The sequence below is a fragment of the Drosophila virilis genome, unplaced genomic scaffold (assembly GCF_030788295.1).
Source record: "Drosophila virilis strain 15010-1051.87 unplaced genomic scaffold, Dvir_AGI_RSII-ME tig00001170, whole genome shotgun sequence".
In the NCBI taxonomy this organism is placed as follows: Eukaryota; Metazoa; Arthropoda; class Insecta; order Diptera; family Drosophilidae; genus Drosophila; species Drosophila virilis.
Genome location: NW_027212828.1, coordinates 2,100,963 through 2,121,965, shown reverse-complemented (window position 1 = coordinate 2,121,965; position 21,003 = coordinate 2,100,963). Strand labels below are relative to the sequence as shown.

Here is a 21,003-nt window from a genome sequence, read left to right as displayed (position 1 = left end):
TGTACGAATACTTTTTTTGAGCGACAACTTGTTCTACTTTTGTACGCCGCGTTTCGTTGCGCTCTGCGCTCTCGCAACTTCTGCTTATCTTTTAACGCCGGTATAACTTATGTCTTGCTATAAGAAACCTTGAACGTTCAAGCAGGATGATAATTCTGTACTGCCGCAATTTGTTAATTGCTGGCTGTGTATATGATGCATGCTAAATGTGCAGGTCTCACTCTGCGTGATTGCGACAAGATCGCTGCAATTGCCAAGTGCATTGACAAGAATGTATAATTCGAATAATAAATTTGAATTTCCGCCCAATCGTCGGTTAAAGCCTCAATTTCTGCATTTGCGCTCTTTCTCTGTCCATTCAATTTGAACTTATCTTCAATGTTACTTATATCGTCTTCTCTGAGCGATTGCCCAGCTGTAATAACAGCTGTTTTATCCGCATGAGTTGTCCCATTAAACTCTTTACTTAAGCCCCGTCCGCTCTTGGACGCAAAGACCTGCGCGCACTTTAGCCCAGATTGCTAAAAACAATCATGGTGCCTCTTTGGCTCCACGTATTACCTGTATTACCTGTAGCCCCATCAGCTCCATTCATTACTGTTGTTGCCCCTCGTAGGCAAGTTTTTCTGTCTCTTGTTTCTTCTGACATCACTCATTGACAGCCTATATTGCTAGCAAATTTTCGGCTAGCTTGTCAATTACCAAATCCCAATCGTTTGAGATCCCAAATTTTGGCCCCCTCACATGATAGCTCACGAGCTCAAGCCGAAAAAGCAAAACCAGTATGACACCCTTCCAGTATTTTCACAACCCTTTCCCCTTAAAGAACTAACTTAATTTTCCGGCAACTCTCTATTCGCTATCAGAATGTCTGAGGGCTAATTTCCAAACTTAACCATCTTTTCTGGCTAGCACTTCCGTCGATTCGGATATAATCGCATTTTCAGAATGGTTGATCATGGAGCTTAAGGGCAAGAGCATTGACGATCTGATCAAGGAGGGTCGCGAAAAACTCTCGTCTACGCCCGTTGGCAGCGGTGCTGCCGCTGCCACTGCCGACTCGAGGTGGTGGGGTATGAATTGCCGTTAAAGCCACTCTCCAATCAAAACTTTTCTGTTTTAGTAAGCCTACTGACGCTGATATTGTTTCAATTCAGGTGTCTTTTCCTACAGGGAATATCTATATTACATGCTCTTATGCTCCTCGTTTTTTCTGATACGTTATTAACGAAGTTTTTAGGGTCAGGTTGACCGAACAACACTGCCAAAAATTATCTAGTCCCTTAAGCACAGCATGGCTTTATAGATTGCATGCTAACCTTTCGTTGTTTCAAATCAATTCAATTTTTAATAATTTTAATAGAATACTAGAACTTGTACTTTTTTAACGACTACCTTATCTCTAATGCGTCTAGGTCCCCTCCTTTATCCTTTCCTGCTCTGATTCTGATTTCTGATTCTGATATCTGATTTTGAGGCTTTTTCGAACATTTTATTTTGCATAGAAATTATCGGCCGACTTGAGGTGGTCCAGTCAGAACTTTTCTTTCTTTTTTTTACTTTTATTAAAGAAGTTTCTTCATACATCACGCATGTGATGGTTGGTGTTAGTTGATTTGCCGAACATCTCTTGGTCATTATTCACTGCCAAAATTATATGGTACAGCACGATTTTATAGACTACATGCTTGATCTTTCGTTATTTAACATCAATTCAATTTTTAATCACTTTAATAAAATACTTGATCTTGTATTTGTGAACGACTTATTTCTTATTTCTAATGAGTCTAGGTCCCCTTCTTTATCCTTTCCTGAGGATGTGGATGTGGATGAGGTCGCACTGCTCCATTGCAATCCTTTTATTTCGTATTTATCAGTTACCAACTAGCCCTGCCGTTGTTTTCGCAAAGCAAACGTTTCGTTGCTTAATCAACTTATTCATGCAACCGATTGATCTATTTCATATAAGTCGGTAGATATGAATACTACTATTAAGTTTTTTTTTTATAACACCCTCAACCCAATCTTAGATATGTTTATTCCCATATTAATTCCTTCGAATACTTCTTTAAAGCTACCCTGGTTCACTCCCAAATTATCAAACCTAATAAATATAAAATCCAAAAAAGTCTAGGTCGTGCACAAAATTGTCTAAATATTCCATAGCGAAGTCGAACTTCTTTCTTCTGAATTTGCCTAAAACCAGATACAGTTTAACAATTTTGTAAGCTTGAAGGTTAAATCAAGTTTGCCATCTTCTTTTTCTATCGGGATCGATAAAGATAGCAATGTCTCTGATTCTGCTAACTTCTTTGCTAATTTTTTCCAATCAACCTATTCTTCAGTCTGCCCAATAATAACTCTTATCCTTATACTATTATTTCCTCTAGTTCTTTAGCTACTCCTGTTATTTCCCATTCCTCTCTCTTTATAGCTTTGAATTCTTTATAATCTTCTTACTCTCCTGGGCCAGGCAATACTTCTAGACGTCTACTCAGGGAGTGTACATCTTCACTTGCTCACATATTGCTTAAGTTTTTTAATCTATCCTTTGAATCTTATGTCTTGCCATCTCTTTGGAAAGAGTCTTATATCGTTCCTCTCCACAGGAAAGCTGGACAGTATTTATTATTTGAAACAAGTAAAGGGTTTTAGTCGGGAGCTCCTGACTAGGGAATACCCTGAACCCTTTTATTCCAAAACCCAATGCAGTTCGCGCAGCGCGCTCGTTTGAAGTAATAAAGATAAATTAAAAAAAAAAATAAGTTCCCTCGGCCGGGCTCAAACTCGCAACTGACCGTATTACTTGCTGACGACGCTACTTAACAAACAAACCAGCATAACAAAAAAAAAAAAACAAGTAAGAGTTTCAAGTCGGGAGCTCCAGACTAGGGGATACCCTGAACCCTCTTTCTTCAACATAAAATGCATATACATATATATATTATATATATTTTATTTTAGAACCTATATGTCAAGTTTGGTGACTCTAGCTCTTATTAATTACCAAACTTGCCCAACAAACAGGATATCGATATCGATTTTTGTCGATTTACTCTAGCTCTTATTAATTACCAAACTTGCCCAACAAACAGGATATCGATATCGATTTTTGTCGATTTATTGGAAACGGAGAAGTTATCGATTATCGGAAATAAACTCGAAATGCGCGGGAACTAGCAGGACCTACATCTAAAATTTCAGGTCTCTAGCTCTTATAGGTTCTGAGATCCTTGCGTTCATACATACGGACAGGCAGGCGGACATAGCTGGATATACTCGGCTTTTTATGCTGATCAAGAATATCAAGAATATATATAATTTATGGGGTCGGAGATGCTTCCTTCTACCTGTTACATACATTTGCGTGTTGCATAAATACAATATACACTTTTGACCCATTTTTAATGGGTTCAGGGTATATAAACATTCACTTCGAATTTGCAGCATTTCTGCAAATCTAGCCTGATAAACATGGATTACACAACTACGACAATTCTGCTGCTTACTTCCTTGATAAGTTATGATTTTCTTTCTAAAATGCACAATGATGTAATTCACACTAGGTCGAACGATTAGGTTACCCTCCGTCTCTTTTTCTTTGGATTTGTTCTTATTTAAAAGGTAAGACCCAAGGAGTAATGCTAAGGCGGACTACCTCAAAAAAAGTTCACGATACTGTTGGTGTTTCTCAGGTAGTCTAAACTCTAAACTCTGTTTTAATCTTCACATATATACCATCGTTAATGAGGGAAAGGGTGTACTTGAATTCATTAAACGATGCACTAAAGAGTTTAACAATTCTTTTATAAAGAGACTTCTGTACATCTCTCTTGTTTGCCCTTTCCATAAATACTGCTCTTGCAACTGGTCTCCGCAGTATAACAATAGCCAGAATCGTATTGAATCTGTTCAGAACCAATTTTTGCTTTTTGCGTTACGAGGTTTCAATATTCGGGTGCCATCCTACTCCAGCAAGCCTCTTTTTTTTAATCTTCCGTCATTAACCTCCCGTAGGACAATTCCAGGTGTTGTATTTCTAAATTATCGCCCCGGAAATTATCGCCCCTTATTCCTATCTATGTTCCCAACAGACTACGCTATGCGCAATCATTTTTTTTCGCGTGCTATGTCAAAATTACAATAGCTTGCATCAAGTTTTCTCTACCAAAGTTTCTCTTAAATAGTTCTTAAATAGTTGCTCTCTAAAATAGTTGCTTTCAGGATACCTTTGGGACCTCACTGACCATTCCCAGCTATAAGCAGGGGCTTAGCTTGCTGGATAGGCTATAAATATCCTCGGACTCGGAATGAGATGCAGAAGACAAAACTCACACTTTCACTTTCCCAATCTTATCAACAAATCTAGTCGTACGTACCATAAATCGTGTAGTAGAATTAAAGGAAAGTATTTCGTTTAATCCATCAAACTGTTGCACTACAGGTAACTGCTTATTATACCCTTGCAGAGGGTATTGCATATGTCAGAGTTAGCTGGGTCGGACCACTATATCATATAGCTGGCATAGGAACGATCAGTTAAAAATTAAGTTGGAAAACTATTTCGTCATTCCAGATATTTTGATTAAACACGGCATTTAAAGATTTCACTATGCTCCTTTCAATCTAATTTACATCGGACTATGATTCATTACGAAAAAAATAATTCAAATGGCAATTGACTATCGAAATTTGAACAATAAATATCCCATACCAGCCATGGATGAAATATTGGATGACTTAGGTAAATGCCAACACTTCACTACCAGGGACCTTGCAGAAGGTTTTCACCATATCCAAATAGAAACAAGTAAGTCGGGAGCTCCCGACTAGGGAATACCCTGAACCCTTTTATTCCAACACTAAATAAATTTAAAAAAAAAAGTAAGAGGTTCTAGTCGGGAGCTCCCGACTAGGGAATACCCTGAACCCTCTTATTCCAACATCAAATAAATTTAAAAAAAAAGTTCCGTTGGCAGGGTTAGAACTCGCAACTGACAGCCGAATTGCTGTCGTCTCTACTCAACAGCCACACCAGGAAAAAAAATTCCTTCCTTCGCATTACAAAAAAAGTCGCAATTACCATGCTGTTAGAATGCGATATAATGCGAAGCAGACGCGCATCAATATGTGTGTGTACCTGCTACAGAAATTCTTAAAGCCCTGTCCCATTCAATTGCGCAGTTGCATGGAAGTTTGGTTTTCTCTAAACCGATCTGTATGAAATTTTCTGCAGTATATCTTATTGAACCATAGAATATTTGTGTATCCTGAAAGTCAATTGCATTTAAATTGTGGCTTAAATTGGTTGGCAATAAAGGTTGGGTTATTAACTTGATTTATAGCTGTTGGGTGGTATCGGGGAGGTGGCGATAGGTATAAAATAAAAGATAATTGCCATATATATAATATTTAAGAAGCAACATATCATGTTTCGTGACTCTAGCTCTTATTATTTACCAAGAATGCCCAAAAAAACAGGATATCGATATCGATTTTGATCGATTGCTTGGAAACTTAGTAGGTTATCGGTTATCGGAAACAAAATCGATCTGCGCAGGCACTAGAAGCACCTACATCTAAAATTTCAAGTCTCTAGCTCTTATAGGTTCTCAGATCCTTGCGTTTATACAAACGGACAGACGGACAGTTTTAGTGGGTTCAGGGTATAAAAACTCAGTAGCCAAAACAGTCTATTCAACCAAAAATAGACATTACGAGTAATGCAATTTTGGTTAAAAAATGCCCCGGAAACTATTAAAAGTTAAATGAATAATATTTTAGCAGACCATATAAAAGTGTATTCCACTTCACTTGTTAAACACAGCTTGTCTTTATGTTAAGTTTATGCGAAAATAAGAGAAGTAAGTTTAACACTACAACTCGACAAATGCGATATTATGAAAAAGGAAACAGAATTTGTAGGTCATATTATAACCACCCAAGGCATAAAGCCCATCAAAACTTATAAAGACATTCCCAGGATTATGCGGTTTTTAACGAAAAGTTATCCTCAGCTTCGCTAAAATAGCCAAGCTAATGATACTTCAATTGTTAAAGTAAAGGGCTCTAGTCAGAAATTTCCATCTACTCTGAACCCTCTTACTTTCTTTATCCTCTTAACCACTACGTATGGTTTCTACTATTTTGCTAGGGGTTTCACCTAACACATTCTGTCCTAACTTTATTGTGGATAGGGCATCTCCGACATAATTTTCTTTGCCTAACGCATATTTGATATGGTAATCAAAGATTTGGTGGGTGGTCTTTCGCCCTCAAATTCATTGCCATGGTTCTACATAAACATTTTTTTTGATGTGATTCACATTTTTTGCAAAATGTAAACTTTTTCGGTGGAAAGTGCATCTTAAAGATTTTTTTTTTGGTGAATTTAAAGATGCGATCCGATTCTTATCAATCCTATTTTCAAAGCTTTACATAAAAATATAATTAATACGTGTTTCAGCGATTTGGGGAGTTCCACTCGCAACAGTGGTAAAATGACGTAAAACGATTCTATGAGAGTAGTTTGTTGACCGTCCGCTTAGTTTCAAAATCATTTTCAAAACTTTTTGAGAACATTGATTTTACCAGCTAGTTATCAATATAAGAACAAGCAAAATTGAATTTCTTATGTTAGGCGATTTAATAGGACGTTAAACGAAAAACTTAGCACTATGAACAGTGATTGCAATACCAATTACTAAATATCAATAAGTACATATGCAATGATTCTTTATACATACAATCTCAAAACCAAACATAATACACTTGGCAGGGCCAGCTGACATATTTAAATAACCACTGCATATAACATACAACTAAATAACAAAAATAACAAAATAAATAAGTTAAACGAAAATGGTAATAACTTCGAATTATATACTAAGTATTAACAATCCCCTTTACTGAGATCAAAAATCTTTTTCTGAAAACAGGTCACCTAGAAGAGATAGATGAAAAACATTTCGAAGAAACAAATAGAGATAGAAAACAAGTTAGAGGTTTTAGTCGGGAGCTCCCGACTAGGGAATACACTGAACCCTCTTATTCCAACACCGAATGCAGATCGAGCTACACGCTCGTTTGTATTACTAAAGATAAATTAATAATTTAAAAATAAATTTCCTTGGCAGGGTTCGAACTCGCGAACCGCCTTACTTGCTGCCGACTCTACTCAACAGCCACACCAGACAAAAACAAAACAAATAGTTTTCTCGTTAGGATTCGAATTCGCGATAGACCGCACGACTTGCCACCGCCTCTACCCAAAAGCAACACAAATTATTAAGTCATAAAGAGAAAAAAGAGAAAAAAAAAAGAATTAAAATATCAGCAATGCTTATGATAGAATTCGAAGCAGACTCATATGAATGTACATGTAAACAGAAATTCTTGGAATTTGTATTAGTTGCTGAAATTGGTGGGCAATACAAGTTGGGTTATTAACTTGATTTATAGCTATGAGGCTTTAGCGGGGTGGTGGCGATATGTATAAAACGGACATGGCTATATCGACTCGGCTGTTGATGCTGATCAAGAATATAAATACTTTATGAAGGCGGAGACGCTTTCCTCTGCCTCTTACAAACTTTTGAACAAAAACATTGTACCCTTTTTACCCATTTTCGATGGGTTCAGGTAATAACATGTAGGAATGCTCTAGTCGGGATACCTTGAAAATACCTTGAACCCAAGAATACGAGCCCAAAAATACTTTTAAATATATATATATATATATATATATATATATATATATAGGCTATATATTTACCTATTTTTATTTATAAACCAATTCCTAAGTTTAAATTAAACATATTTTAATTATATAAACCAATATATAAAAACTTAACTCAAGCATAAATTGAAATCTCCTCCCGCTTAAGCAATATAAATGACAATTCCCCTCATAGGTCGCACTGCATTATATGTTACCTCGAAATCAAGACGGACAGCAATAGTAAACCCTGGAATGTGAATATTTTCATTTGAGTATGTTAAGGCCTCAACAAAACATTGAACAGAATATCGAATAGCTGCTATATGACAGTGAATGCTTTTGGTATTATGAAAGAAAATGTCTAGGGCGGAACTGTAAATAAAGAGATCATAATGTATTCGAAGTAGTTTTCTAACCTTTCAGCTGAAACTATATCTGGAAGTTTTATTTATCGGTCATTGTCATCTCCTGAATCTAGATTCTCGTCATTTCCATTTATATTTAAGACATTTAAACGACGGTTTATCATCTACCATTTCTTCATTTTCAACATTTTCTTCATTTTCTGTCTGCACTGCATTTTCAATAGCATGCCGAAGCTCACAATTACATTCCCTGCGATTGCTCTCGATAAACTGCTGATTCTGACTGCAAAACGATTCGCACTCTCATGCTACCAGTTCTACATTTTCATTTTTTCTCCTATCAGTATTAATATTAAATCTCCTATACCGAATTTTTATAGTAGTGCTCCTCTCCTTTACGAAGCACTACCATCGCGAAGTGCTGCAGTAGAAGAAGATGAGTATTATAAACGTTAAGATTAATTGCTACGAATGATCGCTTTAGATATCGACCTGAGTATATTTATATAGCACTCATAACTTAAATTAGGTTGATCGTGGGACAAAATTGAAATCGCTAAGGTAATCACGATCAAACAAATATTCCAAAACGCCCTTAATCATTTCGAAATTTCTGCGATGTACTTCTCTATTTTCAGCGTCGTCTTCTAATGGGTATGGAATACCCAATCTACAAATCATTTATGCCAAATCTACATATTTTTTGTGCCCTAACTTCTTGCCTACATGAAATGCATCCGGGTTATTTGTTTCAGTTGTGATAAGCTGATCAATATAGGACTTTGCTTGACTCATTAGCCAAGTCAACCTTCGGGCCATCTTTTACCCAAAACATGCCATGAATGTGGGGCAGCCTCTTTGCAGAAACTCAACTCGCCAATAGTACTTAATGACCTTGACTGACTGTCAAAAACACTGTCTTTCTTTTTCATTAGTTTTAAAATCTGCCTATAACGAAAATCAAAACATTCCTCAAGTAAGAGTGTCGGCTATAATTATCCTATCTAACCTATCTAAATTCTTTAAGAGTAAAACTAACAGCTCTGCCCATCTAGTCTCTGCTATCGAAAAGATTATAAAAAGGTCGGAAGACCAATCTGCCTAATCATCACCATGACATTCTTCTTTTCTGATTCCTAATGAGCAGGTGATATATATATATTTCAAAACCCTATAGCAATCATCGTGACGTTTTAAATTTTCTAAATACTCCTTATTAAGGGCTTGTACTCCCGTAATGCCTCATGTGGCGCTATGCTTACGTAAGCAAATGGAAGTACTGTTCTTTATATTAATCATTTCCAATTTTTTTAAATTGAGAAATAATTTATCTGTTCTACCACCCCTTCAATTTTACAACAGTGGCCACAGGAATCTGTACATTGGCCATAGATCCTTTAATTTCATTTTGTCTGCTATGTCGTAGAGTTAATAATCATGAAAGGAAGGCTATGGGAAATGAGCCATTCCTCTAAAGGCATTAAGCCTTTCAAGCAATCTAGCAGATGGGGGAAATCCAGGCCATTTGTTTTAGAAGGTTTCGGTTTTTTGCCTAATTTAATTCTATTTATTATTATTTATTAATATCTGTCGGAAATATAGAGGACAGATATAAAATATCCACCACACTTGCTTTAAAAAACCTCACGAGAAATTTTGTCCACTTGATGTGGAAACCATAATCCTTTGAAACAAAGGCAAACGTGATCGGGACCCTGCTTAACAGCGCTATCGAACCCAGCTATCAGACCATCTAAGTTACTTCTGATATCTGGAGGAATTCAATCCTATGAAAAACAATTCGCTCTTTCACCCCAATTGCTATCCTATTACCTATGTATATTACTCGTATACTGGCTAACTCACTGGGACAAACTTCTATTAGCGTCAAAAGTTCCCTATCGTGCTTGAATGCGAGCACTTCACCTTGCACTTGTATTACATTGTCTCTGAGACCTATTACAAAATGACAACTTTTTTGTCCCAGGCATTTTACTAGCTATACAATTTTAAAAACAATAAAAATGTAATATTTTAAAGTTATAGCCTCTGTCCAATGGTTTAAGAAATGTCACATTTTTAAATTTCACATAGTATTCCACCGGTTGTCCGTAAGATGTGAGTGGCGAAAATACCGCTTCTTTAAAAACAGCTGATCGAGTTTTACATAGGCGCCGTAAAGTTCTTATTCCAAAACTCAACAATTGCGCTCTCGAAGTAAGGGCTCCATTTTAGGTACTCTTTTCGTGATTTCGCCATGTTTAAATTCTAAGAACTGTGGGATTATTATAATATTAAATTTCTCGTTTAAAGTTGCCGCTTGCCTTCGTTGATATATCAGCTGTTTATGTTTACGATACTTTACCATTTTTCACAGCATCGATAAAAATCTCGATTAATCATCGCAAAACACACGAAATGTTCGGGGCGAATTTACACATTACTGAAAAATGTGCTTTTTTTGAAAGATGTGTGAAATGTGTTTTCTTATGGGGAAACGCACAGGGCGCATTTCACACATTTGTCAAAAATGTGACATTATCTGAAATGTGTGAGAAATGTGTTCAATAGACAGAGGCTATTAGACGTTTTAAAAATTTCAAATTATATTTTAAAATATTTTTCTTTTTAGTTAATTAAATTAAGTAATAATTGAATTATAAATACAAATGATATTAATAAACTTGCGATTTTTTTTTTTTTAATGGAGCTGGAGATGGTAAAACTACATCAGATTCCTGATCAAGAATCAAAATTTTCCCCCACCGTGTCGGTGATTTCCCATTACTTTTCTCTTTGTCCTATCCACTTAACACTCTTTATCTAACTTACATTGTTTTACTTTATTAACAATTTTCTTACTTTCTTTTTTCCTATTTATTGTATTTTCTTTATTAATATAGCAAATTAAGATTATTTTTAATTTCACTTGAGATCACTTTTTTCCTACTTACAACCTTCTGCTTAGATGTAGGCTCTAATAGCGTCACTGACAAAATTAGCTGTGAAAAGGGGCACAGCTGGCCGGACTGGCAAATAAAACACCTCCATCGGTCGGTGATGCTATTTAGAAAATTGTATCCTTTAACTAGGCTTTAAGCATATAATTATATTGTACAATCTTTTGAATAATTGAGGAAGACACTCGTTTTGTCGACCATTAATAAATAAATAAATAAAAAATAAATAAAAAAAATAAAAGATCCAAAAAAGGCACTGCGTTTATCACGACGGTCGCAATCCGCTCACAATTCTTTTCTCGAGCAGAAGCTAATGCACAACGAAGTCACACTACGTTTTTACATTAACACATACATACATACACACAATATGGTGCGGGGGAAGGTCTATCACATACATACAAGCCAAATCGTAACGGCCGAAAACTATTTTTATCGATATTACACTGTTTTTATTAAAATTCATTTATTTTTAATCGCTCGGAACCGATTAAAATAATTTATTTGATTAAAAATTACTACAAATCGCAAAAAACACAAATCGAAAATTGAACATCGACAAAACGCAAAAGTCTGAAGTGTTATGGCAATCGCAGGCTACAGATTAAATCAATTACTGTTTCTTTTGAGCACATTTCAAGAGAAAGTGTGGGAAATACTCAACTCTCCTGCAACCACAATTTACTATACATATGAAAAAGCGCGCCCTACTTAATTATTTATGAGAATCACATGTCTTTATTAATCTGAAGATAATATACAGTCAAATCCCGATGATTTTAAATGGCAAGGGGATCACGATTTTTTTTACGATTTACACTGAAATTCAACTTGTCGAGATTTTCAATTAACGAAGCTCAATAAAAGAAAATTCGAATAAAGGTGGTTTTAATATTCCACATAATGTTTATATATTTAGCCTTATTAGAATTTAACAAACATAATAAGTACATTCATTTGTACGTTTTGCAAATTAAAGAAATATGGGTGTAGTTTGTAGTTTTTCTATCTCGTTCTCTTCACTTATTAGGCTGTCAAAGTCACTATGATGAACATCATATCCTAAATAATAGAGTTATAATTAATAATGTGGCTGTATGTTGGTTAAAATTTCATTTGCTTCGGCGTCATCATCATCCTCGTCAAAAAATCCGACATAAAATTTCGTTTGAATTACGAATTATAAGAGGTTACGAAAAAAAATTTTAATTTATAAGATCAATATATATACATATATCAAGATACTAAGAAATTAAAAATACTGCAAATTAACGAAGGGACCAAAATGTATGGATTTTTTACAAATTAACGAATATTTTTCAAGGGGAGAGAATTTTAGGTCTAGAGTGTATGTATGTATGTGAAAATAAAAAAAAAAAAAACATTTTCGAATACAAAGTACTAGCTATCATAAAATAGTTTAATGGCAACAATAGTGTCTGCACAATTGTACAGTTGGGACCAGTCGACTTGCAGAATAAGATCATTCAGCTTAATGTAATCTGCATTTCGGAAACAACGCATACGTTCAGCTAATTCTGATTCCTTGTTAGCGACTGAACTTCTAACGGGTAATTCAACTGGTTTTTGTCGTATCGCTGTCACACATTTCGGGACAGAACCAGTGTCCACAGCAGAGTAGGGTGCTGAATGGCAGGCTGAAAGGTATTAGACAACGGCAAATTACCAGGAGTGGACTTTTTAGGTCCTAGACACTCATCCCACAGTTTAAGGATCTTAAAATGGGTATGCAGGGCGGTGAGCTGATCGTTTAGTTTCCGAAATCCAACAACTTGACCCCTTAAGACATTCCTGATCGGACGCATAAGCACCCGCATTACACGATTCGCACTAAAGTTCAAAACATTTCCTTGAGCAATGGCATCCTCCACTAAGCCAGTGTAATCCGAACATCCGACAAGGATTGACTAGCCGTAAATTTTTTTTGCAAGTTTTTTTAAAACAGCATTTTTATCATGTATTATTATGGCCCTATGTTAGAGATTTATTTGAATTAATACCGTATGCAACACTAACAAACGGCTGAAAGTAAAACAAGGTCGAATCACAAGTTGAAAAAAGGTGAAAGAGCGCGAGAGTTCGAGAAAGTAATATATTTATTGCTTGCTGGCTCATGAAAACTTACACACCAAGAGCGGCGAGTGTAGGTATCCATAAAAGGTATCCCACACAGCTAATAGCGCAAATGCACAAGCAATAATGCACAAAATATACCGAGAAAAACAGAATCTTGAAATATTTTAAATATAAATATTAAAAGACCAGTATTTTATTAAAATCAAAACAAAGCGGAGAGCACAAAGAAAACACTTGTTCGCTTCAGGAGAACGAAGCTATAACTAAGTATCAAGTCGTCAAAATATATAAAAGCTTGAGAAGGTTCAAGACCTGAAAATACTATTTTTATCATTCGTTAAAGTTTGAATCTATTTTTAATTCATGTGGTAATCGCGTGAAACGATAATAGCGATGCGTTGAAAATGTCTTATTATATCGAGAATTTTTTTGGATTTTTTATCTGGTGAAATGCAGACATTGTTAGTCCTTGTTAATTAAAAATATTTTCTATCCTTGGAAGTGGGAACTGGTAAGTCAATAATTTCGCATTTATCTGACGATAATCTACAACTACTACTCCAACTTTTTTCAGTGGAACCTGTTAAAAGTTTTTTTTTTAATCTATAATTCTTTATGTATACAGGCTCCTCGATTTTTAATCCCAACGTTTTGGGGAAACATATTTCTTTATTTTTGGGTACTTGATTTTGGCTTTGGACATTAGAAGGGTTTGGAATATTAAATTTACTGAGGTGATCATAAAAAATATTTCCGAAGTATACTATTTCATGTATTGTTAAATGCTCGGATATAAGTGTTTGGTGAATTTGTAATACACTCTCCAATAAATATACCATTATAGAGTCACCAAACTTGACATGTAGCTTGTAGAAAAGAAATATCAAGTATCTTTCATTTTTTATTTAGCTATCACCACCTCCCCGCTACTATCACATAGCTTTAAGTCAATTAAGTTAACCTATTTATACTGCCCACCAATTTGAGCCTCAATTTAAATGCAATTGTCTTTTTAAGGATATACAAACATTCTATAACACAATAAGATCTACTGCTAAGGGAATACCACATTCGGGAACTTCCAACTAGAGCCTCTTATTTATTTATTGTTTGGATATGAAAACGTGTTGTTCTGTTGATTTTATCTTAATTTGTCTAATTAGTTCTAAACGTGCTGAGCGGTTAGTGGAATTGATTCCGGACGTATGCGTGATTGGTATATGGATATGTACTTGAATATGTTTATTGGGAAAGCTATATTACATTATTAGGTAAAATTTAATTATCTGATTTAATGTCGACCTAGCCAAATCCAAATGAATTTATTGTATCTTTATTAATTCCTGTTATATGTCTGCTACAATTTTGCCCTATCTCGTTATAAATACCAGAATTTGTTTTTAAAATAGCAATATCTGCTCCTGTATCGTTTAAAATAGTGATTTTGATGGCTGCATTATCATTTGTAACGTTTTTAAATATGCTTTTACTGAGACTGTGTATATGAGTGTTTGTTTTGATTAGTTTTCTGATTTTATGGATGTTTCTTGGTTTTTCAAGTTGTTTCTATTATTGTAGCTTTGCCTACCCCGCTAGTTGTTTCCACCGTGACAGTCATTACTACATCTGCTTCTGTAACTGTCTAAAAAATTCTGTTTTCAATACTATAGTTTCTATGGATGCCTCCATGATAGTTTTTGGGATGTCGATTGCTATAATATAGAACTGTATCTGATCGGCCAGTTGCATAGGTGCAGCTGTTGACAAATTTAGAATTTGTTTGTTTCATATTATTTAATTGACCGGCTTCCGATACAGTAAACCAATTTTTTACCATTGCTTCAACTTGTGTAGTGTTGACCAGGGTCAATAAAATACCATCAGCAATATACGCAGCTTCCAGTGCTTTGGTCAATTATTCATTTTCTTGGGAATATTCACAACAGAAAGTAAAGATTTCTTTCTAGCTACTTGCGAGGAGTACCCATGCATTTTTAAAACTATTGGAACTGCCTTGTGGTTCACAGTCTACTTCCATTCATTTTTTGAATCCGATGTCAATTGTCTCAGGCTCATTTAAAGATTATCGCTGAATTATTTTAAAGTTTTGAATGATCGTGTCTAGTGAGATTCGGTGGTCTGCCTCTGGAGTGCCATAATTCCAGCCTCTTATCTTTTCTGCGCTGTAAATAATATAATGAGTAGTTCTGCTAATTCCTTAGCAGATTTCTCCCTGTGGTAGGTGGATTTTTATTAATTCGTTATCCATGCATTGCAAGAAGCACTAAAATGGCAAGATATGCACTGTTAAAAATGCATTCCTACAATGCATGGCAACGACTCACTTATTCAAAGTTCTTAGAATTGGAAGATTGAAAGAATCGTTAGTTAGCTTCGAGTCTGTATCGAATTGTGTTTGCGTTTTGCAAAGAATTAATTAATAGCGTAATATTTGCAGAATTCTAGTTTTCCTTCTTTTGCCTTTTTTGTTTTTAATTTTTTTTGGATTCTTTGTGTTTTATATTTTTTAAATTATCAATTATATCCGAAAAACGAGAAAGAAGGGCTATCTTCGGCACGCCAAAGATCTAATACCCATGCAGACCCAACCTTTTCATAATGCTCATAGTGCTTTGCCCCTATCTAAGAAGTAGCGGGAAAATAGTAAATGCCGAGTTCGGTCAAGATATCTTGATAAACAAAATGTGTTTTCATAATTTTCTTAATTTTCGACCGATCGTTCCTATGGCAGCTATATGATATAGTGGTCCGATCTTAATAGGATTTTGCATATATATGAGGAGCATAGTAAAACTTATAAATGCCGAGTTTGGTCAAGATATCTTGAAAAAACAATATGTTTTTTCATACAAAAACTAAATTTTCGACCGATCATTCCTATGGCGCTATATAATATAGTGGTCCGATATTAATAGGATGTTGCATATATACGAGAAGCTTAGTAAACCTAATAAATGCCGAGTTTGGTCAAGATATCTTGAAAAACAAAATGTTTTTCATACAAAAACTTAATTTTCGACCGATCGTTCCTATGGCAGCTATATGATATAGTGGTCCGATCCAGCTGGTTTTCACATATGTGCTGCGTGCAACAGAAAGAGGGAGTCCTGCAAAGTTTCATTAAGATAGCTTTAAAACTGAGGGACGAGTTCGCATAGAAACAGATAGACGGACAGACGGACATAGCTATATCGACTCGGCTGTTGATGCTGATTAAGAATATATATTATTATGGGGTCGGAGATGTCTCCGTCTATGCGTTACACATTTCACGACAAAATTATAATACCTTCTGCAAGGGTATAATAAGTTTAAAAAAAAAGTTTTGGTCGGTTATATATACGTTTAACAAGTAAGAGGTTCTGGTCGCGAGCTCCCGACTAGGGGTTACCCTGAACCCTCTTTTTCCAACATCAAATGCATATATATATTCTATTATAGCAGCTATTTATTTTATTATTTACCAAAATTGCCCATAAAATGGGATATCGATATCGATTTTTATCGATTGCTTAGAAACGAATTTCAGGTCTCTAACTCCTCATATAGGTTCTGAGATCCTTGCGTTCATACATACGGACGGACGGATGGACGGACGGACGGACGGATGGACGGACGGACGGACGGATGGACGGACGGACGGACGGATGGACGGACGGATGGACAAACGGATGGACGGACGGACAGACAGACGGATCAAGAATATATATACTTTGTGGGGTCGGAGATGCTTCCTTCTGCCTGTTACATACATTTGGATTTTGCACAAATACAATATACCCTTAACCCATTTTTAATGGGCTCAGGGTATAAAAATTAATTGGTATGATGTTTTCATTTTGCAAACAATTATTTGACAAACTGTATGTACTATTGATAGTGTGGCAAGCCTTTTCATCGAACAAAATCCATTATCTTTGTTACGAAACTGCTTGTTTCTCGATGGGCCGCGCCGGTTGGCTCATCGGTTTCTCTGGGTGTCGGCACAGTTATTTACGATCTCTTGCATGCGGACCTTTCGTTAACTTCAGGTATAAGTGTTTGAGTGTATTCTTATAATTATTGATAATTAATATGGACTTTCATTCTTTTGCAGGTATCTTTGCAGATTATCTGCCTGCATCTATTTACGTTCTTATGCACGTGGACATTTCTTCACCAGGTGCGTTTAATTGTAGCACATTATCATGTTATTGACCTTAGTTTCTAAAATTTCATTTTTCTTACAGAATAATTTTTTTTGATTTTTCAACTTTAAATGAAATAAACGACGAAAATACTGCCAAGGTTATTTTCAGTCAAGAAAAGCAAAAATAAAAACAATGGGAGAGATATCAACACCGATAATTTATGCACCAATGGGGAGCAAGTTTTTTATTTATTTGGCAGACACAATAATCTTTGAGACCTTTCCTTCCCTGTTCGCACTTTCGGAAATTTACTTAAGTGAAACTAGGCGTAAGTATATTATGTATTTAATTTACAAAAAAAAAAAGCTACATTTCGGAAAAATTTGCTCTCTTTCAGGGAGCACAATAAGGAGTCTGCGTCTGACTCTGCCGTTTACTTGGGCGAGGAAGGGCGAAATGGAACAGATTCACTTGGATCTTAGATCCCCGTGGAGAAGGTTGCGCCGATGATCAGTGCGCGGAGTATGGCCGACGGGTTCCATTGATTTGGCAGAGATGAGCCGCTGAGGCAAAGCCGGAACTGGTTTTTACTGCGGGCCTATCTGAACCGAGCACTGGTCTCTTTGTTGCCGGAACCGTGGGTCGTTTCTATTATTAAGTATCTTATTGTTTTTGTGTGTTCGTCACGGGTCGCATGTAAGCTTAATGTTTTGAATTAGTATGTCTCGGAACATTGTTTAAAATAAAGCTTCGTTATTCGCAAAAGAAAATTTCTTGTTTTATATATAAATTTATCTTGTACGCGTCTGCTGGCCGGTAAGATACATTTTTTTTTCAAATATTTGGAGCCGAAATGCATAAAGAAGAATTTAAGCTTAAAGCTTGCTTTAAGCACCTCACGACCCCGTTGACCGCTGATAATGTCGAACGCCCTGCTGCACATTTGGCCAGCAACACAATAGGTGCCGAATTTCGTCACATGTATACATAATGTGTTTATGAGCGAATTGGGCGGCCAATATCAATCGCCCCTTTTGGCGCCGGGGGTCGCAATAAAATGTGCGGCGCTGTGTGCCCAGCTTCACCGCCGTTACTCTGACCCCATGACAAAAGATATCGGCGTGACCGATACTACCGAATGCAATGAACTACGAACAATATCGATCTTGCCGATATGTCAAATGCAAAATATTTTTATGTACGTCAGGGCATAAGTCGGACTTTGACTCATTCTTGTCAAGCACATTGACATTTTGACGCGAAAACTTTCGGCAAATTGGTTTTCTGTTCTGGCTCGTATGTGCTTACACGTATCTTATCGATGCGAACTTTAGATCTTAATATTAGCGTTAGTTCGTTTCTTAATCTGCAAGAGTATATATGCTGATATATCTTACCCCGTAGAGGAAAAGAAAAAGTTTTGCCAATGGCAAATTACTTATGCCCGTTATGTTATTGGTTCATTTAACACGGACTGGCAAAATGCCGGGAATCAGTAGTCAGGTTGAAAGGGGTAATTGGGGTATGTACCCCGGAACTCGTTCTAAAACCATGTATACTATGCCGTATACATACATGGAATAACGTCTACCGATGCCAAAATGTTCCTGACCTTTTAGAACGAGTTGCGTTAAGTCTCGCTCAGCTGAAAGAGTATTTTTTGAACCTTTATTTATTTTACTGCCCATTTTCCCATATTAAGATGACTGAGAATAGTTTTGCTTTTGCCTCAAAGACTTTTACGGAAAGACTCGACTTACTGCGGAATGGCTTTCATTTTTTTTTTTCAGAACCTATTAATGCCCTTGTCACAATGAAACCGAGGTATTCGACGCTTGTCTTGGCAAATTTTGCTTTTTCTTGAGCCACTTTCATGTTGGCTTAAGGACCCAGTCAACGCGTTTGACGTTTTATGCCTTTTTTCTCGACAATGACATTATTGACTGAGACATATCAGATGTACAGAAGTCTCGTTATAAAAGAACTGTTAAACTCTTTAGTCCATCGTTTAATGAATCCAAGTATAACTTTTGCCTTATTAACGATGGTATCTACGTGAAGATTGAGACAGAGTTTAGAATTAAAAAAGAACGCCTAGATCCTTAACTGTTAGTATAAGTTGCAAAAGGGATATTGTCGATTGTATAACAAACAAGACAAGGTGTAGTACGATTAAATGTCATAAACATACACTTTGAACAATTAAGATGCAATTGATTGGTCGAACACCAAAATTGCATAGCGTTCAAATCGTCTAGTAGACGAGAATGATGTAGGGGATTCGTGTATGATAGAATAAGTTTGACATCGTCCGTATGAGTACACGGGCATGTGATATAACAGAGGGAAGATCATTTATATAAAGAGTTAAGAGTAAAGGTCCAAGATGACTACCTTGAGGAACACCAGAAGTAACGTGAACCTGTTTAGATGTAGTCAGCCTCGGCATTACTTTTTGGGTCCTACCTTTTAAATAAGAATTAAAGCAAAAGAATCGGAAGGAAACCTATTCGGTCAAGTTTAAGAAAGTAAGATATCATAATGCACAGAGTCTAACGACTTACTGAAGCCAGTGTAAATGACATCAGTTTGCATTTTCGAAAGGAAAGCATAATTTACCAAGGAAGTAAACTCAAGCAGATTGTTTGTAGTTGACCGATTCTTTACGAATTCATGTTGATTGAACAGGGGAAACAATTGATTTCTAATTTTTCAGATAATTTAGGAATTGCGGAAAGCTTTGCGATGCCCCTATAATTTAGTAAATCAGACTTTCCACCTTTTTTGTGGAGAGGAATGATATAAGATTCTCTACAAAGAGATGGAAAGACAAAATATTCAACGGATAGACTGACAACTTATTTTCAGGACCAGGAAAGTAAGAAGATTTCAAAGAATTTATAACTGAAAGGATGAGAAGAGAGGAGTGTGAATTAATAAGTGTAGAACTAGAAGAAGTAATAGTATAAGAGTAAGAATCATTATTAGGACAGACTGAAGGGTAAGTTGATTGGAAAAATATAGCAAAGAGGTTAGCAGAATCAGAGTCATTGCTAGCTTTACCCATCCCGAGAAAAAAAGCAGATGGCAACCTTGAAGATTTATGCTTCAAGCATTGAGCATTGAGAATTGAGGAGAAAAAAGTTCGACTCCGCTATGGAAACTTAAGCTTTTTAAAATATTTAGATTTCAAATTTTTAAGATTTGACAATCTGGGTGGCTTTAAAGAAGTAGTCGAAGGAATTGACTTGGGAATACACATATGTAAGATATCTAATTTTGGGGTGTTATAAAAAAAATTAATAGCAGTATTTATATCAACCGAGTCATATAAGAAAAACCAATCGGTTGCATAAATAAGCTGATTAAGTAGTAAATAATTTCCTTTGCGAAAAGAACGGCGATCATTGCAATCTCTACAGTAGGATGATAGACATCTTCAGGAAGAGATAAAGGAGGGGACCTAGACGCATTAGAGATAAGATAAGATATTCTATTAAAATGTTTAGAAATTGAATTGATGTTAAATAACGAAAGATCAAGCACGTAGTCTATAAAATCGTGCTGTGCACTCTATAATTTTCAGCAGTGAATAATGACCAAGAGATGTTCGGCATATTCAAATCATCCAACACCAACCATCACATGCGTGATGTATGAAGAAACTTCTTTAATAAAAGTAAAAAAAAAAAAAAAGTTCTGACGGAAAC

The 21,003-nt window shown here is 35.8% G+C and overlaps 1 protein-coding gene and 1 long non-coding RNA gene across 5 annotated transcripts in view; one reads left to right on the top strand and one right to left on the bottom strand.

The window, feature by feature from the left end:
- Positions 1-21,003, bottom strand: part of Snap25 (Synaptosomal-associated protein 25kDa) — a 271,616-nt gene that overhangs the window by 189,248 nt on the left and 61,365 nt on the right. The window lies entirely within an intron of this gene.
- On the top strand, positions 16,730-18,053 carry LOC116652349 (uncharacterized). Its single transcript, XR_004305341.2, has 5 exons — positions 16,730-16,986; positions 17,044-17,194; positions 17,260-17,325; positions 17,393-17,621; positions 17,691-18,053. It is a non-coding gene; the product is annotated as an uncharacterized lncRNA (long non-coding RNA).